The sequence below is a fragment of the Scylla paramamosain genome, chromosome 33 (genome assembly GCF_035594125.1).
Source record: "Scylla paramamosain isolate STU-SP2022 chromosome 33, ASM3559412v1, whole genome shotgun sequence".
NCBI lineage: Eukaryota > Metazoa > Arthropoda > Malacostraca > Decapoda > Portunidae > Scylla > Scylla paramamosain.
Genome location: NC_087183.1, coordinates 2,552,676 through 2,573,373, shown reverse-complemented (window position 1 = coordinate 2,573,373; position 20,698 = coordinate 2,552,676).

Here is a 20,698-nt window from a genome sequence, read left to right as displayed (position 1 = left end):
TAACTTTGTATATTAGTCAGAATTTAGATTGATAAAATGATACTTTGGGAAGGTGATCTTTATTAACTTCATCCAAAAAGTTTTAAGAAATTCCGCAATTGATGTTTCGAAATATGGCCACACAATGACGAATATTATGGACTTCTATATATTTTTTTTCTCTCATTTGTTGCTTCTAAGGGGTAGAAAATAAATTTAGTAAATGAAATATATATATATATTTTTTTTATCACACGAGACTTGTAGAAACTATTTATACTAATTATTTCAGTACTACATGTCTCAATATGAAATTATGTGTATTTATAAAAAAAATAAATAAAAGCCCCTTACTTGCTCTTGATAGGAATATTCCCATTCCCGATATGGGAAAAAAAAAACTCTTGTATCACAGTTTAAACCCAAATTAATTTTCTGCCGAATTTTATCGATTTTTTTTAAATGAAATCAAATTAATGCTTCTAGAACCGCTTTTTCAGGGCCTCATCCCTAGACCCTTCGGAGTCCAGAGCGATTCAAAGTTTGTCCACGGTCGGGACGTTGACGACCTGCGTTTATTGGTATTGAGAAACCACCGGACCCGATGCTAGTCTCGCCACCCTTAGTGAAGGAGTCACAAGTATCAATATGCACTATATTTACCGTATGTCTTTATACTTAAGTCTTGTAGGTGGATGCATAAGATCATTATAATCTTGCAATTGATGTTTTATAGCTGTTAAAGCTTGTTTTCAATTAATTAGTTTATAGTATAAATTAGGTATTCTAATTCGAAGAGATTTCAACATCCGGTAGGAGGGGAGTTGGTAATGCTCATAAGGAACATAATGATGCAAAAACAGGAATTAACATCATTGGTATGCGTACAAATTTGTCAATCCCTCACCAGATGGAACATTTCAGGGCATCTTAAGAAAAGAAAAGTCCTCAATTTCTGGCTCAAAAATGGGTCTCATCGAGTGTACATCACTGTAACCATCACCACCAGCTGTGTTGCTTGATGTGTTGCTTCTCGCAATCACAAATGGTGACGAAGTCCTTGATCAGTTACGCTGGACAACAGATAGCAGACTAGTCGTGAATGTGGAATTTGCTGTTCGACTGTAAAGAAGTGCACAAGAGATGTTGTAGTCTCCAATAACACAGATAGTTTTGCATTACTACTGCATTACACTCCTTACTTCCTAATTATTTGACAGAAAGAAATGTACAACAGTATAACACAGGTGATAAGGGGTGAGTGCTTCCACTGTGATTTCTTAATATGGAAGTGTGATAAGGGGTGAGTGCTTTCACTGCATCAAGTGATTTTTCGACATGGAGTACCTCTGATCAAGACAGTGATGAAAGCAGATATACTAAATGGAGACGACTGCATGGGTAAAACTGGCACTAAGCATGCTGCAATAGCCTATGGCCGCAGTACAGTATCTGACAATCTTTAGAGAAGCATTAACCTTGTCAGAGCCGCTAATTATGTACAGGGGCCTTATCAGTCCATGTATGGAATACGCTTCACATGTATGGAGGTTCTTTTCACACTGCCTTTCCAGATATGATGGAATCAGAAGCATTTCGTCTCATCGATTCCTCTTATCTTCTAACAGATCTAACAATCTTCAGTCTTTTATCGTTGCAATGTTGCATCTCTTTCTGTCTTCTACTACTATTTTCATGTTAACTCCTCATCTGATCTTGCTGATTACATGTCTCTCCTCTTCTCATGATCTCGCAGTACAAGATTTTCTGTTTTCTCTCATCCCTATTTTGTCCACCTCTTTAATGCAAGAGTTAAACAGTATTCTCAATTATTCATCTTTTATTTTCTGGCAAACTCTGGAACTCTTTGCCTGTTTTTTGTATTTCCTCCATCCTATGATTTCGACACTTTCAAGAGTGAAGTTTAAAGATAGTATCTTCTAATTTTGATTGATCTTCTGTAAATCTCTTTTGGCCAATGCCACTTACAATGTAAATATATATATATATATATATATATATATATATATATATATATATATATATATATATATATATATATATATATATATATATATATATATATATATATATATATATATATATATATAATGCACACGCTACATGTCTTAGGATTCGGTCGTACGCCTTCTCCAAGTTTATAATAGTACAATACATATTTCCCTCCAAACACTTTTCTTGTAGATGTCTAGCAAAAATTTATGCGTCAATTGTTCATCGTTCTTTTATAAAAGTGAACTGCATGTCATCAATCTCTGCTTCTCTTGTTAACCTTTCGTCCACTACCCTTTCCAGTGTTTTTCGTCCGTGTTTCGTCAGTCTCACTGCTCTATAGTTTCTACATTCCATAATGTCTTCTTTGTCCATGATGTCTTCTTTTTGTTAACTTATATGTACAATGGTGTTTTTTTTTTTTCTCGAACCTTGTGGTATCCTCTCCTCTTTTCATATTTCCCTCCTAGTGGGAACTGTGTTGTCACGGTCACGGTGTCCCTGTGACCTAGCAGAGTAGGGGACTTCGCCCCCTACTCTGCCTTACTTAGGGGGTAGAGCTACCCATGTAAGTCAGTGAGTGACCAAAGGAGGTGTTTGCCGGAGTTAGGCTGCTTGTACTTGCCAACGATGCTGCCCGCCAGAGGGACCACCTCTTGAGGTTGTCCTCTGTTGGATGGTTGGGTGTACGGGCTGGGATGCATTGTGACGGGGAGAGGTCTTAGCTTCATCGTGGACAGACTTTCGTATTATGAGGGGCCACTTTTTAAAACGCATGGTCTCTATTGGAACGAGGTATTCTGACCGCGGCTGCCAGCTCTCGCTACCTTCACAGTCCGAGTAGGCGGTTGCTCTTGGTTCCTAGTCACTTATATATATGGTATGTTTCATGAATATATTTAAACAAGATTCCGGTGGTCTTCGAGGTTCAGTCGACCAGCCCTCGAGTCGTCACCATCCTGCAATAGTGCTGTTAGGTTCGTGCAGGCTGAAGCTCGTACTCCCCCTGTTACTGATTCTGATGCTGGAAAACCCTGCGGATCAGCTGTTGAGTTTTGTCTTGACATTGACAATCTTATGCTAACTAATGCCTATGCATCCATGTCTTACCGTGCTATTCACTATGTCCTCAATCCTTTTTGGGACGGTACTCCGTATTCGTCCTCTTTGTGTTGGTGACTGTAGTTCTTAATCGGTGACATTTACACTTGATTTTGCTGCTAAAGTTGCTCGTGAGGCATTAAATATGTATGTCTTGCAGACGCCAATTTAAATGTTGAAATCATTCGATCAAATAATATAACTGATAGCAAGAATAATTATTGTCCCAACGTTTTCGATGATGCTCAAGAACGTGCCACACCACGCCCCTACATCTTACTTTTTTGTAGCATATTACAGGGAAGGCAATGGTAACTTCATTCACGCTGCTAAGTATCTGGAAAGAGAGATGCGAGTGTTCCCTACTGGCACCCTCAAGAAGTATGGTAAAGTTTATTTATTTATTTTTTTTTTCTTTTTTTCTTTTATGTAGAAGGGTCACCAGCTAAGGGCAAAGTGAAAAAAAAGCAAAAGCGGTCGTCAAAAAATAAAATATCGTAGGTGCCTTAAAACGTCCCTCTTGAAAGAGTTCAAGTCATAGGAAGGAGTAAATACATAAGCAGGCAGGGAGTTCAAGAGCATATCAGTGAAAAGGATGAATGATTGAGAATACTGGTTAACTTGCTTTAGAGAGGTAGACATACTAGGATGAAAGAACTCTTGTGGAAGTCTTGTACAGCAAGACCGCGGGAGGAGGGGAAGGATGCGGTTAGCAAGATCATAAGAGCAGTTAGCGTGAAAATAACAGAAGAAGATAACAAGAGATACAATATTGCGGCGATGGGGCTGGTGTAGGTCAGATGGAGGAGAGGAGTTGATAAGACAAATAATTTTTGATTCCACCCTGCCTGAAAGAGTGAATCATGCAAAAACATGTAAAGCGTACTCCATAGGATAAAGTCCCTGAACAAAGTTTGCAGCTAAGGGGTTGAGGAAAACTGGCGGAGACGACTCAAAACATCTAACTTTATAGAAGCTGTTTTTGGCTAGAGACTTTTCTTTTTTTTTTTTTTTTACCTAGAGAATTCATGGATTCTCGAGCTATTAATTTAATAAAGACCATGATGCTCCTCCCATCTACCTTCTTGTTCTGATGATTCTTTGACTCCATCAAAGCACATTGAACGTTTAATTACTGAAAAGGGCGTAACTATCTAGAATCAGGATCTGTATATATTTTCAGATGACTTCTTTCATTTGTGCCACGATAATATTGAAAGAATATTAAAGATTAGAGAAAATAGTAACATGATCATGTTCATATTTTATAGTTCTTATCTTCCTGAAAGTGTTAAGATTGGTACTCTTCATCTCCTATTGAAGGCTTTTGATGGCCGTCCTTTATGGAAGGAAGAACTATAGAAATTGTCCCCGCCGTAGTCATTGTTCTGTCCTTGAATCACACCCTACAACTGAATGTGAGTTTGAACCTTACTGTAGTAAAACTCACTCATTACACTCTCGATAATGCAAGAGGTACTGTTTTGAGTAGGACATTCTTAAACTGGCTCATTCTCATTTCATCAAATTTGGTAGTGGCAAGTGGGAACATTTATCTAGACAAAAGGCAGATGAGATGATGAGGCAGAAGACAGATGAGGCAAAGACATACGCCTCCTCCCACCACTTTAGCTTTCAACTCTACATCTAGTACGCTGTTAGCACCTTCCCGCTTTTCACTACAGGCAATTCTTTCCTCCTGCTCCTGTGACAATGCTGTTTTCTGCAGATATTCTCCTCAACAAATTTTCCTTATTATCACATGTCACAGATAAGCTCTCTTCAGTACCGACGTCACAGATTCCTTCTACAGGGATCCATATTGCAGAAGTCCATGCCCCCATGAATTCTCAAACAAGAAAACCTTTCAAGACACTCAAACCATAACAGAGGAGAATTGCAGGATCTCAACTTCGTTGGGTTAAGCTACTCAGTCTCCGCAAGCTAAGTTCTCTGTAGAGCCATCAGCTGTTTGTTCTTTTAAGTCCTAAGAGACTACAGAGAAAAACGGACACATTCTTCGATAAACAAGTCTTCCGAAGTTCCTCCTCAGTCCCACCAGCAACATTCCCTAGAATCTGTTGAGTCTCTTGACTAAACGGACGTCTCTTCCCTCACATCCCACCACAAAAATTACTTTGGGAGCATCAAAGTGCCCTTAGCTACATTTAGATGCGCACTTAGATGACCGTTGATGATTTTTCTGCATGTCTTCATCCTTACAGGACGATACCAATCCGTTTATCTCGAGGAATCTTCCTTCCCATGTCTCTTCAGGCATTTCAGAGACCTGTGTGAGGGTTCTTATCACTACACCAGCTGTTCACGCTCAGCTTTTCGCCTTTTCTTTTTTTTTTATGCAGGAGGGACACTGGCTAAGAGCAACAAAAAATCCAATAAAAAAAGCCCAATGAGATGCCAGTCCTAGAAAAGAGTCCAAAGCGGTAGTAAAAAATTGAAGGGTAAGTGTCTTGAAACTCCCTCTTGAAGGAATTCAAGTTATAGGAAATAGAAATACAGAAGCAGACAGGGAGTTTCAGAGATTACCAGAGAAAGGGATGAATGACTGAGAATACTGGTTAATTCTTGCATTAGAAAGGTGGACAGAACAGGGGTCAGAGAAAGAAGAAAGTCTTGTGCAGCGAGGCTGTGGGAGGAGGGAGGACATACAGTTAGCAATATCAGAAGAGCAGTTAGCATGCAAATAGTGGTAGAAGATAGCTAGAGATGCAACATTGCGGCGATGAGAGAGAGGCTGAAGACAGTTAGTTAGAAGAGAGGAGTTGATGAGAGGAAAAGCTTTTGATTCCACCCATAGAAAAGCGGTATGTGTGGAAGGCCCCTAAACATGTGAAGTATACTCCATACATGGACGGATAAGACCCTTATACAGAGTTAGCAGCTGGCTGGGTGAGAAAAACTGACGGAGACGTCTCAGAACGCTTAACGTCATAGAAGTTGTTTTAGCTAGAGATAAGATGTGAAGTTTCCAGATCAGATTATAAGTAAAGGACGGACCGAGTATGTTCAATGTAGAAGAGGGGGACAGTTAAGTGTCACCGAAGAAAAGGGGATTATCTGGAAGGTTGTGTCGAGTTGACAGATGGAGGAACTGAGTTTTTTTTTTTTTTTTGAGGTATTAAATAATACCATGTTTCCTCTGCCCCAATCAGAAATTTTAAAAAGTTCAGAAGTCAGGCGTTCTGTGATTTCCCTCCGTTAAATGTTTACTTCCTGAAGTGTTGGACGTCTATGAAAAGACGTGGAAAAATGCAGGGTGGTACCATCAGCGTAGGAGTGGACAGGACAAGCAGTTTGGTTTGGAAGGTCATTGATGAATAATGAGAAGAGAGTGGGTGAAAGGACAGAAGCCTGAGAAACACCACTGTCAATAGATTTAGAAGAACAGTGACCGTCTACCAAAGCAGCAATAGAACGGTCAGAAAGGAAACTTGAGATGAAGTTAGAGAGATGTATAGAAGCCGTAGGAGGGCAGTTTGGAAATCAAAGCTTGGTGCCAGACTCTATCAAAAGATTTTGATATGTTCAAGGCAACAACAAAAGTTTCACCAAAATCTCTAAAAGTGGATGACCAAGACTCAGTAAAGAAAGCCAGATCACCAGTAGAATAGCCTTAACGGAAGGTTGTGAAGTGATATATGTTTAAGAATCTTCCTGTTGAGGATAGCTAAAAATGAATAAATAGAACATTAGATAGGCAGGAAATTAAAGCAACAGAACGGTAGTTTGAGGGATTAGAACGGTCACCCGTTTTAGGAACAGGCTGAATATAGGCAAACTTCCAGCAAGAAGGAAAGGTAAATGTTGGCGGAGTTGATGAGTTTGACTAGGCAAGGTGCAAGCACGGAGACACAGTTTTGGAGAACTCTAGGAAGGATCCCATCAGGTCCATATGCCTTCCGGTGGTTTTGGACAGCGAGGGCATGGGAAACATCAACGCGAAAAATTTAATAGGTAGCACGAAGCAGTCAGAGGGTGGAGTAGAGGGAATAACAAGCCATGAATCGTCCAAGGTAGAGATTTTAGCAAAGGTGTGAGCGAAGACTCCAGCTATAAAGACAGGTGAGATAGCAGTGGTGCCATTGGTTGAAATAAAGGATGGAGAGAAGAAGAAGCAAAGTTATTGGAGATGTTTTTGGCTAGGTGACAGAAGTCACGAGGGGAGTTAGATCTTGAAAGATTTTGACATTCTATTAATAAAGGAGTTTTTGTCTAGTTGGAGAAAAGACTTGGCATGGTTCCGAGCAGAAATATTCTGGTGATGGAAAGCTTAAGTACCTTTTGTGGGCCACCTCTCTATCATGTATAGCACGACAACAGGGTGTGTTAAACCAAGGTTTGGAAGGTTTAGGTCGAAAAAAAAAGAGTGAGGAATGTACGCCTCCTTGCCAGACACTATCACCTCTGTTATTCGCTCGGCACACAAAGAAAGCTCTTTGACACAGAAGCGGTAGTCATTCCAAGGAAAATCAGCCAGGTTCCCCTAACTAGCAGAGGCAAAACGCCAGACCCACCTCCACTTATTGGGATCGTGGGGAGGGATTGTAGCGATAGGACAAGATACAGATATGAGATCGGAGGAGCCCAACGGAGAAGAAAGGGTGACATCACGAGCAGAAGGATTGGAGGTTAGGAAAAGGTCAAGAATGTTGGGCGTATCTCCAAGACGGTCAGGAATACGGGTAGGGTGTTGCACTAATTGCTCTAGGTCATGAAGGATAGCAAATTTAAAGGCTAGTTAACCAGGATGGTAAGTGAAGGGAGAGGAAAGCCAAAGCTGGTGGTCAACATTAAAGTCTCTAAGAATGGAGATCTCCACAAAAGGGAAGAGAGTCAGAATGTTTTCAACTTTGGATGTTAATTATTCAAAGAGTTTCTTATAGTCAGAGGAGTTACGTGAGAGGTAAACAGCTTAGATAAATCTAGCTTTAGTGACTCTCTAGTCGTAGCCTACACAGTACACAGTACACAGGAGTACAGGGAGTACACAGAAGATGAGGTTTAGTAGAGGAGAGGTGGTGTTCTACAGACTGAAATTAGATCTAAGATTCAGTTAATAAAGGAAAAGTTGGGGGGGGTCGAGACACAGGGTCGATAACAAAAGAGCAGTCAGACCTGAGGACATTTGTGGTCCCCTCCCCAGATGGGGACTCCGAGGCTGGTGTACGAGTCGCCATGATAGCTTTGAATTTTGAGTGAAGGTTATGTATGTAATTAGGTGCTTACAGTTTTGTAATTAGGTTTGTAATTAGGTGCTTACAGTTGTCATTAGAGGGCAGGTTGTGTGTGGCCCCTTTTGTTGTGAGACACAAAGGGAAACGTTCAGTGAGGCCACAGCTGGATTAAATGATAAGTTTCCAGTTTAGATTATAAGAAAAGGACAGACCGAGGATGTTCAATGTAGAAGAGCAGGACTGTTGAGTGTCAATGAAGAAGAGGGGATAGTTGTCTGGAAGGTTATGTCAACTTGATAGATGGAGGAATTGAGTTTTTGAGACATTAAACAATACCAAGTTTGCTCTGCCCCAATCAGAAATTTTAGAGAGATCAGAAGTCAGGTGTTATGTTGGTTTCCATGCATGAACTGTATACTTCCTGAAGGGTTGGACGTCTATGCAAGGACGTGAAAAAGTGCAGGGTGGTAACATCAGCGTAGGAATGGATAGGACAAGAAGTTTGGATAAGATCATTTATGATATTGATTGATTGGATGATAGGACAGAACCCTGAGGAACACCACCGTTAATAGGATTAAAATAAGAACAGTGACTGTCTAACACAGCAGTAATAGAACAGGCAGAAAGGAAACTTGAGATGAAGTTACAGAGAGAAAGTTTGACGCCGTTTAGAAATCAAAGTTTCGTGCCAGATTCTATCAAAAGCTTTTCATATGTCTAAGGCAAAAGCAAAAGTTTCCTCAAAATCTCTAATAGAGGATAACCAAGATTCATTATGGAAAGCCAGAAGATCACCAGTAGAGTATATAGGATGTTCAGTATAGAAGAGGGGGACAGTTCAGTGTCACTGAAGAAGAGGGGATAGTTGTCTGGAAGGTTGTGTCGAGTTGGTAGATGGAGGAGTTGAGTTTTTGAGACATTGAACAATACCAACTTTGCTCTGCCCTAATCAGAAAATTTAAGGAGGATCAGAAGTCAGGAGTTCTGTGGCTTCCCTGCGTGAAATGTTTATTTCCTGAAGTGTTGGACGTCTATGAAAAGACGTGGAAAGGTGCAGGGTGGTACCATCAGCATATGAGTGGATAGGACAAGAAGTTTGGTTTAGAAGGTCAATGATGACTCATAAGAAGAGAGTGAGTGACAGGACAGAACCCTGAGGAACACCACTGTTAATAGATTTAGGAGAAGAACAGTGACCGTCTACCACAGCAGTAAAAGAACGGTCAGAAAAGAAACTTGAGATGAAGTTACAGAGAGAAGGATAGAAACCGTAGGAGGATAGTTTGGAAATCGAAGCTTTGTGCCAGACTCTATGAAAAGCTTTTGATGTATCCAAGGCAACAGCAAAAGTTTCAGGAAAATCTCTAAAAGAGGGTGACCAAGACACAGTAAGGAAAGCCAGAAGATCACCAGTAGAGCGACCTTGACGGAATCCATACTGGTGATCAGAGAGAAGGTTGTGAAGTGATAGATGTTTAAGATCTTCCTGTTGAAGATAGATTCAAAAACTTTAGATAGGCAGGAAATTAAACCAATAGGACGGTAGTTTGAGGGATTAGAACGGTCACCCTTTTTAGGAACAGGTTGAATGTAGGCAAACTTCCAAGAAGGAAAGGTAGATGTTGACAGACAGAACTGAAAGAGTTTGACTAGGTAAGATGCAAGCACGGAGGCACAGTTTTGGAGAACAATAGGAGGGACCCCATCAGGTCCATAAGCCTTCCGATGGTTTAGGCCAGCGAGGGCATGGAAAACATCATTGCGAATGATTTATTAGGTATCATGAAGTAGTCAGAGAGTGGAGGAGAGGGAGGAAGAAACCCTGAATCATCCGAGGTAGAGTTTTTAGCAAAGGTTTGAGCGAAGAACTTAGCTTTAGAGATAGTTGTGATAACAGTGGTGCCATCTGGTTGAAATAAGGGAGGGAAAGAACAAGAAGCAAAGTTATTGGAGATATTTTTGGCTAGATGCTAGAAGTCAGTGGTCACTGCCTGGTGTGTAGATGGAATCGCCGTGGCAGGGGCCGCCTGCATCTTGAAGACCGTGTGTATCCATGTGACGTACAAACCGAGCAGCATGTTACTGAGCGGTGCCCACTTACTCAACACATTAGGGATCTGTACCAGTTCTCTATGATGACATAATTACTTTCTGAAGAATTATTTCTAAAAACTGCATGTAAGATAACACATGAGATTCTTTATGTATTTAAGGAGTAAATGTATTGAATGTTAGATGTAACACAAGTTAGATATGGCTGGAGTTAAATTCACGAGATTACCTCAGGAGAATCATGTGGACTACAGTTATGAATATGTTAATTTATCTTTGAATATTTTGTTTGATTTATTTTTACCATAGTATGTAAAGTTGCTCTTTTTAGTGTTTATGCTGTGGCCAATAAACTATCTATCTAACTATCTATCTATTTATCTGTGTGTGTATCCGTGTGTGTGTGTGTGTGTGTGTGTGTGTGCATACGTGTGTGTGTCCCTGTGTGTGTCAGTGTGTCAGTGTGTGCATCCGTGTGTGTGTGTATCTGTATGTGCATCCGTGTGTGTATGTGTGTGTGTGTGCATCGGTGTGTTTGTGTGTGTGTGTGTGTCTGTGTGTGTGTGTGTGTGTGTGTGTTAGTGGCAGTCGAGGTGGACAGTCGAAGTGTCCTGTGTGAGCTCCTTTCCTGTTGAAATGGATCATTATTTACCCCTCCAGACGCATTCTGTACAGTGTACAATGATCAGTGTATACTGGAATGTCTTGAGTGCAATAACTGTAAATCAAATATACATGTAGTGTGTACATAACTCCCAGCTTATGCCATAGTACACTTTTTCAACACAAGGAGGCAGTACGTCTGTCAAGAATCTGTGAAACTTAACCATAAAGATGAAGCTTTTGCATTGGTGTTTAATCTGTTTGATAGAGAATAGGAAAATAAATTAAGTAAAGTAAGAGGGAAAAATGTGAATATCGAGATGAAAATGCAAGTGTAAATAGTGACAGAAGTGAAGACGCGGTGTCGGTGGGTTCGACTCATGACCCGCAACACCTACTGAAGCACCAGGGCAAATCTGCCTTAACGGCTGGTAACAACCAGCAGGCAACTAATAGTGTACCTACTACAGAAGCAATCGCTACAAATGTGGCCGCAGGGATCGTGACTGTCCTTATGACCACCCAGGACTTTGTATTTATTATAGAATAAATGGTTTGGACCTCGTCAAAGAATGCAAGGAGGGTAATAAATGTGCATTCCTGCACCCTCCTATATGTCCTGGCTCGGCCAGGGGGGGCGAGTGCTTGGATCCTGAGTAGCACTCAGCGCTACTCACCTGAGCCACGAGCAGAAGACTTGCACTACCAACTTCCAAATACTAGCCACCAGTGGTAAGTGGTAACTACCACTTACCACTCTGACTCCAAGGTTACTTTTTTAGTCCAGCAGATGCAACAAATGCAGTCGGTGCAGCAGCAAATATTACAGGCACTGAGGTCACAACCGTGGCAGTGGGGCGCCCCGACTCCACAGGCACCCCAACAACAGCAGCAGTGCTTGATTCCCTCTCCCACCCACTACATAAAGTAATAACTCTCAATGTCGAGGGCCTCATACCATTCAGACATAGAAGGAAAGTAAAGTTACTTTCGGAGATTGCCCAAGAAGAAAAAGCCCTTACACTTTCACTCACGGAATCACACCTTACTGAAAACATTCGTGAAGCTGAAATAAAAATAGAAAACTATGCCGTTTTTCGAACTGACAGAGCAAACAAAAGGAAAAAAAGGTGGGTATAATCACATGTATACATAATCATGTGACAACACGAAGTGAAGTCCTCATATCAGCATCAAATTCATACACAGAAACCCATGTAATATACATAAAAGCTATTGACACTATACTAATCAATATATATCGACCACCAGTATGTCCTCCGAGTAAATTTCTGGAACAGATTTCACAAATAAGAAACATATTAGAAAATTTACCAGGTTCCATGCCCACCATCCTGATAACTGGTGACCTTATTTTTTTATGACAAATTGGGACGCAGAAAGTGTAAACGGGGGGAACAGAAGATGTACGGGTCCAAGCAACAGTTCTACTACGTTTTGCCGACGAGTTGTGTCTGACCCAGCTCACCAGCTCCCCTACGAGAAGGAGTAATATCCTCGACATTGTTTTGACCAACAATGATGAGCTCGTTCACGAGTACTGCGTGGATAATACCAACGTGTCGGACCAAAACATTGTTACCCTCACCACCAATATAAGGAATGACTCATGCCATGACACTTGCAGCTTGACACAACGAGTATCACCAACCATTATAAATTTCAATCACTTAAATTTTTTTTCAGTGACACAGTGCGCTGGGAAAACATACGTTCTGACATAAACGAAGTTGACTGGTCTGAACTTTCGCAGGATTCTGATTCTGAGGAGCAGTACAAACAATTAATTTCGGAATGTCTGCATATTGCAAAACAACATGTTCCTTTAAAAAGACTACCAGCACCAAGGACGAATACTCCATGTGATCGCAAGATTTTAATGCGCAAAAGAACTAATGTACGAAGAAAGCTAAGACTCACGACCAGCACATCAACCAAACATATAATTGTTCGAAAAATTTCCATGATTGAAGATAGACTTAAAATATCAGTGAACAAAGAAGATGAACGGCAGGAAGAACTGGCCATATCATACATAAAGAACAATACAAAATACTTTAATAAGTATGGTGTCTCTAAATCAAAAGTGGAAGCATGTGTTGGTCCACTAACAATGTCACAAGGTCATATTGCCAAAGAGCCTGAGGAGCTAGCCAATGTCTTGAAAATGCAATATGAACAAACATTTATCGTCCCTTACCAGGAGAAGTTTATCCACTCGTCCAAAGAATTTTTCCACTTGGACGACTGTCCCACGACCAACTTATTTGACATCTACTTTATCCAAACTGACATTCAAAATGCAATCAAGCATACTGGCAATAATGCAGCAACAGGTCCAGACCAATTTCCAGCTATACTTCTCAAAAACTGTGCTACAGAGCTTAGTATACCACTAAAAATATTTTACAGAAAATCGATGGACACAGGAATAATATATAAGCACTTAAAAACAGCAAAATTCACACCAGTTTTTAAGGGTGGTTTGAGAGCTGAGGCACAGAATTACAGGCCAATAGCATTAACGTCTCATATCATTAAAGTCCTCGAGAAACTACTGGTTAAAGAAATATCTTCATACCTCGAAGAAAACGACAAACTCAATCAAGAACAATATTAGTTTCGTGCGGGCCGATCTTGCCTCGCTCAATTGCTTGCCCACCAAGAAAAATCCTCACAGCACTAGAAGATAACACAAGTATTGATGTAATTTACCTTGATTTTGCTAAAGCCTAGGATAAATTAGACCATGGAATTCTGCACAAGATACGACAGATGGTGATAAAGGGGAAAATAGGTGTGTGGCTACTACACACTTACCTTACCAACAGGAAACAAGTAGTGGCGGTTGGTGGTGTGGAGTCTGACCCTTCCATCGTTACCAGTGGAGTATCACAAGGCTCATCACTTGGCCCCCTACTTTTTCTAATTATCATATCAGACATCAACGAACAAATCAAATACTCTACCGTGGCTTCCTTCGCCGACGACACTTGTATCTTAAGACCAGTGTCAACCGACTAGGCTAACCAACTACAAGAGGATCTTGTAACACTATATTCATGGGCACAAATAAATAACATGTCCTTTAACAACAATAAATTTGAGCATATAACATATAACCCAAATCCCAAAGCTGTCACAGCACATATATATAGTGCACCTGATGGTTCAGACATTGAAACGAAAGACAATATTAAAGACCTCGCTGTTACATTTACCTGCATGATGTCAATTTTTCATTACACAGCCAATGTTGTTAAAAAAGCTCGTAACCAAATTGGATGGATACTACGTTCATTTAAGACACATGATCAGTTACCCATGTTGACTCTGTACAAGTCACTGGTGCTCCCACAACTGGAATACTGTTGCCAGCTATTGAGTCCATGACGAACTATTGAGAAACAATCACTTGAAGCGATCCAACGATCCTACACTAATAAAATCCCTACCGTGAGCCATCTTGACTATTGGGGCAGGCTTCAGGCCCTTAAACTCTTCTCATTAGAAAGACGGAGAGAACGGTACGCCGTTATATACATCTATAAAATATTAACGGGATACACAACAAAAAACATAAACATACGCACGACCACCCACCAGCGCTTGGGCTGACACTGCATCATCGATAGGATTCAACCCAGAGCCTCCACCAGGGTGAACACACTCAAGCAAAAATGGTTTTGCAGCAAGATGATCCCATCTATTCAATGCCTTACCGCGACACCTACGGGACACCACTGACCTAAGCCTGGATCAGTTTAAGTCTAAACTGGACACATTCCTCTGGACAGTTCCTGACCAACCCAAGCTGCCCCACTACCGCACTCGTGCTGCTAGTAATAGTATTATTGACCAACTGGCACAACAACTGGCAGACAGGAACTACTAAAGGCGGTGCCCCAGCGTGGCCACGAGCAGCATCAGGTTCAACAGGTGTGTGTGTGTGTGTGTGTGTGTGTGTATGTATGTATCCGTGTGTATGAATATGTGTGTGCATCCGTATATATATATATATATATATATATATATATATATATATATATATATATATATATATATATATATATATATATATATATATATATATATATATATATATATATATGCACGCACACACACACACACACACACACACACACACACACACACACACACACACACACACGGCGAGAAGTGTGAAGAATAAAGGCATAGGAAGAAGAGAGAGAGAGAGAGAGAGAGAGAGAGAGAGACAGTACAAGTATCTGACATGCTCAGCCACGTGCAGGCAGGCACCCAGTTTACAGTAAAAAAAAAAAAAAATTATATAACTTTAAAATTGTTCTTCCCCACCCGATTTTCCCAACTCTGTTCCTTCCTGAAAGTTGAAATTAACAGAAAATGTAAAGGAGGAGTTGCTCTCCAACATTATGTTTTCACCTAACTCCCGAAATAGTCCCATGTTAAATTTTAAAACCTAAGTAGTTTGGGAGAAGGAGAGCGAATGGAGCAGGGCAGATCTCGCTCCCACCACGCAGCTCTCCACTCATTCCTTTCTCATGCTCCCCCCCACCCCTCCCACGTTATTTGGCCGGCTCGGCTTTTCACATAAGAACATAAGAACATAAGAAATAAGGGAAGCTGCAAGAAGCGATCAGGTTTACACGTGGCAGTCCCTGTATGAAATATACCTACCTATTTCCATGTATTATCCCCATCCATAAACTTGTCTAATCTTCTCTTAAAGCTCTTTAGTGTAGTGTCCTAGCACTAACAACATGATTACTGAGTCCGTTCCACTCATCTACCACTCTATTTGAGAACCAGTTTTTTCTTATCTCCTTCCTAAACCTAAATTTTTCAAACTTGAATCCGTTATTTCTTGTTCTACCCTGGTTGCTGATCCTAAGAATTTTGCTTACATCCCCCTTGTTATAACCCTTATACCACTTAAAACTTCTATCAGGTCCCCTCTTAACCTACGTCTCTCTAAAGAATGTAAATTTAACAGCTTCAATCTCGCCTCGTAAGGAATACTCCTCATCCCCTGTATCCTTTTAGTCATTCTCCTCTGTACTGATTCTAATAGACCTATATCTTTCCTGTAATGTGGGGACCAGAACTGCACAGCGTAGTCTAGATGAGGTCTGACCAGCGCCAAGTATAACTTTAATATTACTTCGGGCCTTCTACTTTTAACCCTCATAAAAATTAATCCTAGTACCCTATTTGTCCTGTTTCTGGCTTCTATGCATTGTTTCCCTAGACGGAGTTCAGAGCTAACTATAACTCCTAAATCTTTCTCGTACCCTGTACCTACCAGAGTTTGGTTGTTTAATGTGTACCTATTGTGTGGGTTTCCTCTACCTACGCTAAGTACTTTGCATTTATTGATATTAAATTGCATTTGCCATCTATCCGTCCATTCATTCAATCTAAATCTGCCTGCAAGACGATGGCATCTGATTCTGACCTAATTAATCTACATATCTTTGTGTCATCCACAAATATACTAACGTCACTACTAATTCCACTATGCAAGTCATTGATATATATTAGAAATAACAATGGGCCTAATACTGATCCCTGTAGCACCCCACTAATTACATGACCCCACTCGGATTTCGATCCATTTATTACAACTCTCTGTCGCCTGTCACTGAGCCATGACCCTATCCACCCTAACACCTTCCAATCTATCCCGTGTGCCCTAACCTTTCTCAGGAGCCTTTGATGGGATACCTTGTCAAATGCTTTACTAAAGTCCAGATATAAGATATCATAACTATCACCATTATCTACTTCCTCGTACACCTTACTGTAAAAATTTAACAAGTTTGTTAGGCAAGACTTCCCCTTCGTGAAGCCATGCTGTGACTGATTTATCAAGTTATGTTTGTCTAAATGTTCCCTAATGTTCCTCGCTATTATTGACTCTAATATTTTACCTACAACTGAAGTTAAGTTGACAGGTCTATAGTTAGACGCTAAAGTTTTATCTCCTTTCTTAAAGATGAGTACTACATTAGCCTGCCTCCACATTACTGGTACCTCACCCGACTCCAGAGATTTCCTAAAGACAGAAACTAACAGCTCACTAATAATCTCTTTGCATTCCTTAAGTACTCTGGGATATATTTCATCAGGTTCTGGTGTCTTGAACTTTTTTACCTATCTATCTCCTGTTCCACTATCTCCCTAGTTATGGAAATATGTCAGCTTCTCATTCTCACCTGCTCTAAACACCTGTTCACTATCTGGCATATCCTGCATGTTCTCCTGGGTGAAGACAGTTAAATAATAGTCATTCAGAAGTTTACTAATCTCCTCCCCAGAACTAACCAGCTCCCCATCTGCCGCCTTTAATGGACCTATAGTATCCTTATTCTTCGTCCTGTATACCTGATAAAATCCTTTGGGATCCGTCTTCGCCTGGCTGGCTACCATTAATTCATAACGGTCCTTAGCTTTCCTCGTTAACTTCCTGACTGTTCTAATTCATTATATTGTGACCTTAAAACTTCTTCATCTGCCCTTAATCTCTTATATATACTTCTCTTACGCCCTATATAATGCTTTAACCTAGCAGTCATCCATTTAGGGTCATTTTTTTTTTATCTTATTGTCCTATACGGGATATTTGCTAACTGACCTGTATGAACTATACGAAATATTTATACAATTCATCTACATTTGCCTCACCTAATCCCCTCATCTCGGCCCCTACCATCCTCTCCACTCCCTCATCTACTCGCCTCGATCTCACCTCTCTCATTTCAGCATGACCTGACATTCCAACATACTCACACCTATCTCCCCCTTCCTCTTTCCTCCTCCCCTTCCGGACACATCTTCCCTCCTCTTGTCCTACACCCTCACGCCTCACCTCACCTCTCTCATCCTGCCTTATCTCTCTGAACTCCGTCCCTGACCTGACCTCACTCTGCATCCCTTGTCAGTCCACTCCTTGGAGGTACTTTTTTAATTCATCAAAATCTGCTCTTCTAAAGTCAGGTATTTTACTAGTGTTTTTGCTTCTAACAGTTTCTTCCCATTCTAAATTGTACCTAATTTCCCTATGGTCACTGTTACCTAGCTGTCCTCCAACCTCTACCTGCGTGACTGCTTCCTCCCTGTTAGTGAGAATTAAGTCTAAAATATTATTCCCCCTTGCGGGTTCTACGAATACCTGTTTTAAAAAATTATCCTGAATTACCTTAAGAAATTCCTCTGCCTCCTTGTTACCCGTCATCAGACTCCAGTCGATATTCCTAAAATTAAAATCTCCTACCACACATACCTGACTGTACCTGCCTGCTCTATTTAATTCCTGCCATAGTGTACTGGTCGGTGGTCTGTAAACTATCACTAGTACTACTGACTCACATCAGTAGCAGACCGAATTTCATAGGAACTAGATGTGGTGCGTTAAAAGAGTTGTGTTGGAGCGTGAGTAGGGAAAGTTTGATTGATTGATTGATTGATGTCATATAGCGTAGTCATATTGCGCCGCTACAAAACTTTAAAATCAACAAAGATTGAAGGTTAAAAAACATTGATATATATATATATATATATATATATATATATATATATATATATATATATATATATATATATATATATATATATATATATATATATATATATATATATATATATATATATATATATATATATATATATATATATATATATATATATATATATATATATATATATATATATATATATATATATATATATATATATATATATATATATATATATATATATATATATATATATATATATATATATATATATATATATATATATATATATATATATATATATATATATATATATATATATATATATATATATATATATATATATATATATATATATATATATATATATATATATATTAAAAATCACAAAAAAAAAAAAACTTGTGCTTGAAGTGAGAGGGTTGGTATTCTAATTTATTAATATATTGGTATGAATTAAAGTGAGGGGGTACTGGCCCCATTGACCCAGAACAGTGTATCTGGCTTTAAGTATCCAAGACACTCACCACATTGACGCAGACATCTGGCGTTGTTCGTTACGTGCCCAAAACACTGACCCCACTGACCCAGATATCTGACGTTGTCCGTTATGTGTTCAAGACACTGACGCCATTGAGCAAGGCCCCAAGACCCAGCGTTGTTCGTTATGTGTCCTCGTCGCTTGCCTCCGGGTTCTCCTGGTGCAAGGATATCACTAGTAAAATCATTAAAATTTAGATATTTAAAAGGAAAGCTATAATTCATTCAAAAGCCCAACCGTCTCCTTAAACATGAGAACCTCATGTGGGGGAGAGAGCGCTTTCTGTCCAAGTATTAGCACCACCTGAAAAGTCCCATCTACACCATTATAGCGGAAACGTTATCGCTCCCGCAGCTCCACCAGACCGAGAGACTCTACTAGGTGTCGCACTGTAAGGGGAACTCACAGAATGACTATGTTACCCAGGACATGAGGTAACCATGAGTGAGACGCGTATGACCCGTCCGGAGACGTGACACTCTGATCGGAACTCATGCACATGGACATAAGTCTACGGACAGAAACAAACTATTTCCCCTATCTTTGCGGTAGAAACTAAAGGCTCTCACCCGTCCTGCCAACTGACAAGGACCGCCACTCTTATACTGGAGTATGAGGCATGAAAAGGAATGAGGTTGGAAGGATCAACCCGAGTTGCCGCCTCTTTAGCCAGCCTATCAGCCTTCTTATTCCCCGGAACTTCAGCATGTGCCGGGACCCAGCAAAATCCATTGTGGTAACCTCTATGCTATAAAAGGTAGAATCACTCAAAAATTGATAAAATAAGGGGATGAAGGGAAGAAAGGTTAAATTGTTGATTAACTGAAAGAACACAGCGAGAATCGCTAAGGATTGTAAACGTTCAGCTGGGAAGAGTAGAAATATTTTTTAAACATAAGATAATGGCAGACAGCTCTGCCGTAAAAATCAAAACAACACCGGGGAGGCTACCGCCTCGATAGGATGAATGGAATATAACAACGAATCTGACTCCTGCATCAGACTTTGAACCATCTGTAAATGCAGGGATCGATTCGGAATGTGTGGAACATTGTTCTAAGAATAATGTATGGGAATTGTAGACCAGTAACAATCTCGTGCTTCTATGTTGCACGATCTTGCTGCGTCCCTAATCTCTAAGACTGACGTTTGTGGGTTTAGGGGAACGCGTTTAAGTTTTCATATTTAGAAAAAAAAATAAAAATATTTGTTACTTGCATATGTTTACACTCAGACGATCATATACGACTTCCGACAGCAACCAAAAAGTACGAAAATTGTTTCATCTCTCTTCAAATAAATGCCATTAAATATCTCGAACACTTCACATTACACTTCCGATTCAAATCACTACACACAGTTTTACTCATTGATAAACCACACTCTACACAAACCTCGCAACTAATATTCAATGAGGAAACACATCAACAATGATGTGAAATGGCACGGCAGGATCGTTTCTGGAGACACTAGCAAATCACTAGCAATCAGGTCGGCAACTGTCTTAGGGTCTGCCCTAAGAATACTTCCCAAATATCTTGTGGACTCTGTTAAAGACCTTGGTGAGTGGAGTGCGAACTGTAATGGAAGAGCCAAGACTCCCGATGAGCCCTCCTCTTTAAAAGGTGCGACGTGCGCGGGGACGCGCTTGTGGAAAAAGTCCCCACGACTTT